The sequence below is a fragment of the Mycteria americana genome, chromosome 6, assembly GCF_035582795.1.
Source record: "Mycteria americana isolate JAX WOST 10 ecotype Jacksonville Zoo and Gardens chromosome 6, USCA_MyAme_1.0, whole genome shotgun sequence".
Lineage (NCBI taxonomy): Eukaryota > Metazoa > Chordata > Aves > Ciconiiformes > Ciconiidae > Mycteria > Mycteria americana.
Genome location: NC_134370.1, coordinates 8,961,436 through 8,968,146, shown reverse-complemented (window position 1 = coordinate 8,968,146; position 6,711 = coordinate 8,961,436).

The window sequence follows — 6,711 nt, the reverse complement described above, 5'->3', positions numbered from 1 at the left end:
TTTGGGGCCAGTTCTGTTTAATATCTTTATCAATAATCTGGATGAGGGGATCGAGTGCACCCTCAGTAAGTTTGCAGATGACACCAAGTTGTGCGGGAGTGTTGATCTGCTTGAGGGTAGGAAGGCTCTGCAGAGGGACCTGGACAGGCTGGATCGATGGGCTGAGGTCAATTGTATGGGGTTTAACAAGGCCAAGTGCAAGGTCCTGCACTTGGGTCACAACAACCCCATGCAACGCTACAGGCTTGGGGAAGAGTGGCTGGAAAGCTGCCTGGCAGAGAAGGACCTGGGGGTGTTGGTTGACAGCCGGCTGAATATGAGCCAGCAGTGTGCCCAGGTGGCCAAGAAAGCCAATGGCATCCTGGCTTGTATCAGAAATAGTGTGGCCAGCAGGACTAGGGAAGTGATCGTGCCCCCGTACTCGGCACTGGTGAGGCCGCACCTCGAATACTGTGTTCAGTTTTGGGCCCCTCACTCCAAGAGAGACATTGAGGGGCTGGAGCGTGTCCAGAGAAGGGCAACGAAGCTGGTGAAGGGTCTGGAGCAGAAGTCTGATGAGGAGCGGCTGAGGGACCTGGGGTTGTTTAGCCTGGAGAAAAGGAGGCTGAGGGGAGACCTCATCGCTCTCTACAACTACCTGAAAGGAGGTTGTAGAGAGGTGGGGGTCGGTCTCTTCTCCCAGGTAACAAGTGATAGGACAAGAGGAAATGGCCTCAAGTTGTGCCAGGGGAAGTTTAGACTGGATATTAGGAAATTTTACTTCACTGAAAGGGTTATCAACCATTGGAACAGGCTGCCCAGGGAAGTGGTTGAGTCGCCATCCCTGGAAGTATTTAAAAGATGTGTAGATGTAGTGCTTAGGAACATGGTTTAGTGGTGGACTTGGCAGAGCTAGGTTAATGGTTGGACTTGATCATCTTAAAGATCTTGTCCAACCTAAATGATTCTATGATTCTGTGATTTTATCATTAAGTCCTTTGATTAAAGAACTCTCTTCTTCTTGTTTGTTTGGTTTTTTTTCTTTTTGCAGCACTGGGAGATCTAACAGCATTCACAATCAACAGCAATTGCTTCTAAACTGGTATTTAAGCTGTGTTTATTTCTTTTAGCAATGGAAGAGGAGGGTTAGAAACATCAGCATAGTTATGGTATGATTTTTTTAAAAAAAGAAAGAGGAACAGGCCAAAACATACATGAAAACACATATGAAAACACTGTGTTACTCACTTCTATAAACTCTGCGGCCTCAACTATGGATATTAATTTTGTATTCAAAGAAGTGACTTACTGAGGATATTTTTAAATATTCTGATTTAATTCTCAAAATATGAAAAATGTAATTATTTTAAAGAAAGCAACATTTTTGCTGTTTATTCTAATTCACTTTCCTTCTGTTATCTTCTTTCTAAAAAGACAAGCTGTAAAAAGACAAACCCACAAGAATTATTTACATACTTTTCACACAATCTGTGAATAGACATGTTTAATGCTTCTGAGAAGAAGTCATTGTAATACAATGCAAATTATTAATTTATGAATGTGGCACAATTGATAATATATGCTTACCACAGCTGTGATTTTCTACTCTACTTGAATTTAATGCTTTTCTTATCCTGCCTATGCGCTGAGTCCTGGCATATGTCTGCAGATACGTGCCATGAAGCCTTTGAAAATTTCAGGATTAAAGATAGCTAATCCCCCAGAAGCATTGGTGGCAAGGAATATGGAAGGGATAGAAGCACAACTATAGGTTCTCTTTTTTTATGTCGTCTTTAAAAAAGATGAAATCACAGCATAACATCTGTATCAATAGGCAGTTAAGTTTATATAATGTTATTCATCATTGTTAAGTCTTCATTAAATATGTTCCTCTGCCCACAAAGGGCTGTACAGAAAATAGAGGGCACAGTTTTAGAGATCTATTTATTAGATTGGATTTTACAAAGCAGCTTTTAAAACCTGCAGGTAGAACATACGTTTTCCACAATATTCTGGAGGAAAGAAGTATTCTGAAAACTGTTCAGATTATTTGAAGGAGTAGGGACAAGGACTTTTTTTCTGAATAAATTATTAGAATTGGAAACTTTCTTACAAAACAGTTTGTCACTAAAAAATACCATCTGGCCCAATTTTGGTGAGAGGTTTTCTGAGACCATGCAGTTTCAATAGTTATGTTAAGAGCAGGTTTTCAGATTCAGCATATATGTTTTAGTCAAACTGAGATAGCCCTTCCTCAAATAGGCAGTACTTCCTTGGTTTGGGCACTTGCATGGAATGTGGAATAATCTCTACTGCTGCCTAATTCAGGCCATGGGCATGTATCCAAGTCTTCCAAATATCTAAGCAAACTGTCATATTTTAAAGCAGGAACATGGATGGAACTGTAAAATTAATCTTATGAAAACTATTAGCAGAGAAGCCTAAAAGTGTAATGGACAACTCCTGGTTTCACATGGGAGTTATCTTCAGCATGCAGAGAAACTCATTTGCTCATTTGGCTTTAATGCATACAGCAAATGTATAACAGTTATCTAACCTAGCACTAAATAACGCTCCTGTTATGAATAAAGACAATAAAATAGTTTCATTTCAGTCATCTACACATACTCTTTTTCCATCAATTGCAGCATCAAGTAGAAATAGAGCTTAAAAAACAAACATAAACATTTTAAAATCTCCTGAAATATTTTAGAAGAAATAATAACTGCTCATCTAATAATTTAGCAGCATTGTACATGAACTTCTGAGAATCAATTAAAATGAAAAAAAAAAGATTTTTTTTTTACTTTGATGAACTAAATGCAAAATTATTACTTTCTATGTTTCAGTGTCCACTAAGATTTTTATATGATTAAGATAACATTTATGTGACAAAAAGAGATAAGCTAGCATACTGGCATTATATGGTTATAGGAAACATACCATACTTAATTGATTAAAATGAAGTATTTTCAACAGATTGTTTAATGCATTTCAATCCAGGATTACATCTCTTGCCTGAAAGTCCCAGTCCTCAAAATGTTTCTTCAACAGCCCTTTATGCAGAAGATTTAATGGCACCCATCTTCTTATAAGACATTACAACATAATGGATAATTCATTTACATTTCTGCTAATACAAAATTTTTTAAAAAAATCTCTTTTATACATGGAAGATACAAACAATTAAAGTCTAAAAAGTATTCTTTCGCTGTTTCTGTTGTAGCTTCCACTGGGTGCCAACTTAGTGATAACCAGTATTGATGTAAAGCAAACTGCAGTTTTCCAGCCAAATAATTAAGAAAATTGACTACAAAAATGCAAAGCCAAGGCAATATTTTGTACTGTGATAAGCACTCCAGATCTGCAAAATTCTTTTTCCATTAGACAAGTTACTGCCATTACGCCAAGATAAATAAGAGCTCTGATAAATGTTTCAAAATGAGAGCCTCATTTGTCGCTTATCCAAATACTACAGAATAGCAGAGTAAAAAAGTTTTAGAATAGACCCTTAGATCCAGTAAGAGACAAATGAAATATATTTAAGACTCTCAAACACTACAGAGGAACAACGTGGATACCTATATAACAGCACAGTTACCAATCAGCAAAGCAAGCAGGTGTTGTGTGATTATAACCAAAGACAATAGAAAACTTAGATTTAAAAACATAAAAGATAAATCTTTGCTTTTGTAACCAAAGGGATGCAATGCAGCCTTTCCAGATGGAACTAAACAAAATCTTGGATATAAGACTCAAACGGAGATACCACAATGCAAATAGCAGGCTCTGTCCTTATAAAGAACATCTGTTGTGAAGTTGTTTACATTCCTACCATAGTGGAAAACAGTATAGCTAATTCTCCATTGCAGCCAGACGTGTTAGGGGGAGTACGAAGTTACTTCTTAGTGGTTTTTGATACATTATAAACACACACAGCTTTTCACTAATTTACAATTTGGTCACCTGAAAAAACAGACAAATAGGGATTTGGGACACAGAGAAACATTCTGTATTTGTTTGCATAGAATTTGCCAGAGATTTATTTCTACATTTTCTGTTATTTTATATTTTATTATATGAATTTTTGTAGTTTCTTTCCTCCCTGTTACAAGGAGGAAACAGGGTGTCCATTCATGAGTCCCTTGCTGAGCAGTCTACTAGAAATGAAGAGCTTCCAGCCTGTGGGTTAGTAGTTTGCTCTCACTCTTCCAGAGATAATAACTAGGCTGTGTTTAACCTGAGTTCCTCAGGAAATTAGAGATAGGTCGTAAATTATAGGCTATTACTGCATTTTAATATTCCTCTTCTCTGCTGTCCTGCTCTAGGTTTTCAGAAGGAGTTAAGTTCTTTTTTCTGTTCTTTATTTTTCTTTTCTTTTTATTACTAGGAACTCAAATATATTCAAGCAGAGACCAAGTACTTGTTCTGCTCTTCCTGTGCTCCCACCATCCCACCCAGCCTGGGCAGGAGACAGGCAATGGAAGAGACAGAACAGCTCCATCCTCCCCTGCCGTGCAACGGGTGGCCAGTGGAAGGGGGAGAAAACCACACAAAATGTTCTTGATTTGCATTAAAACCACTTTATTACATGTTACCACTTTACACTGCTTGCTGTATTTTAACAATGAAGTTTTAAATAGTAGAGCTAAAGCTTTGATTTTAAAAGCCATATTACAAAATTAATTTTTAATAAGTCTGCTATTTTTTATGTTTACTTATGCCAAATAATTACTGTGTTTCTCACTATTTGTGGTCTCTCTCCATCAGCATTGCTGCTCAACAATGCATTCCAAGTAGTTAGTGCTCGCTCTTTATTTTTTTATATATACATACACACACACACACACATATATGCTGTTTCCCCGTAAAGAATAGCTCAGACTTCAGCACTGAACACAAAATGATAGCTGTGAATTTACGCCACAAAATAATTTGGCTTTATTGCTTCTTGTAAGGCAGAAAAAAGTCAGTCCAAAAATAGATGGCAAATACAAAGAACACCAAGAGCAAAGGAAGACCAAACAGATGTAGTTTGGGAAGAAGGTTTGTTAGAAATACAACATTTCAAAAGTAAGTGGTATAGTTTGTATATGGAAAAAATAATACTAACAGTGCTTAAGAACAAAAGAGGAAATCTATTTGTAACTATAATCCTATAATTTCTAGCTTCTGCTATATATTTTTTATGGTGAAGACCATATTGCATCATCTAATTTTTACCCTGCCACTTCTTTACCTTGGCCTCTTTCATTTTTGACTTTTAGAAAAACAATTTTTGAAACAATCTAAGCATATATGATTTAAAAATAAATTACACTAATAAATATTTTTGCAGTGACTTGAAATTACAAACAAAATCTTTCTTTTCTTCTTCCTACAAAAACTAGAGAATAAACTTGTAGAAGAAACTTTACTATTAGCACAGAAGCCTGATTACAAAAGGCAATTACTAATTTTGAAGTACACTAGAAAGACATGACCTGATTACAGCACAGTGATTAAGATACAGATATAGATTAAGATTAGGATGTACTGATACAACCAACAGAATAAAATTAAAGTCACCTTTCTGACAGCTAGTGATTTACAAAAGATCTTATACTTTGCAAAAGTTGGAGTTGAGCAAAGGTAATTCACATCTTACTTTTTGTATTTCACATCTTACTGAAACATTTAGGCTCATACCATCTCATCCACTTCTGTGGGAGCCAGGCAGCTACGCACCTTTGAAGTGATGACCTTGATCCTGACTCTGAAAGCACTTGTATACGTTTCACATGTGTGTTTCACTTTATACAATCCTGAGTTATTATTGTGAGTTATTTACCATGTAAGAATCAAGCATGTGGCAAATGGCTGCAGGAGTCAAAAGCTATGAAGCTTAATGTCAAATACTTGTCCCACTGTGAATTTTTTCAGTCTCTGAAGGAATCTTTTACAGAACTGTTAATCGCGCTGAATGGTCATTCTCAGACAGTGAGAAGTATAGTTGGAGCCAGACTCCTCTTTCTAGGGAGAGCAGTTCCTTTGCATAATTAGAGGCGCTGAAGCACCCTCCACAAAACACAGTCATTTCTTTAATAAGTGACACTGAACACTATCCCAGCCTACAGCAGCTTTCTCAGTTTGAAACACAAAAGCAGTCAAGTCTCAAAAACTTCAAAGAAAACTTTTCATTTTATTTTCTCCTTGATCCACTGATAGAGCAGTTCATTTTTTGAATTTTGTAAAATGACTTTTTCACTCATCAGACCGGTGTAACAAATCACTGTCTCGATCACCAAATGTTCCTGTTTGACTCATCCGCTTTTCCTTTGGCCTTTGGATAGGAAGCTTCACTTCTGAAACATTTTCTAAATTCACTTTTGTGAACTCTTCTCCCTCAGTTGCACTTTGTTCCATTTTAAAACATAATTGCATTTCCTGCAACATAATGTGCTAGTTTCAGGTTTTTAAATTTCATCAGAGCCCACATTTTCTTTCTTAGATAAAGCAATGCCTTTTCTTTAGAAAGCACCATTTTATAGCACACTATCAGCTATAACATGGCGCTTTTCAAGCAATAAATGCAATAACATAACATTTTTCCAGAATTCTCAGTTTCATTCTGCTAACTTAGAACAGCTTTTTCACTAATAAGACATTTGTACTCTCACGTATATTGTTTTGCTTTTTACGATCAAAGATTTTCTCTTTCTAATTTCTGAACTTTGCTGCTGCAGTCTATTC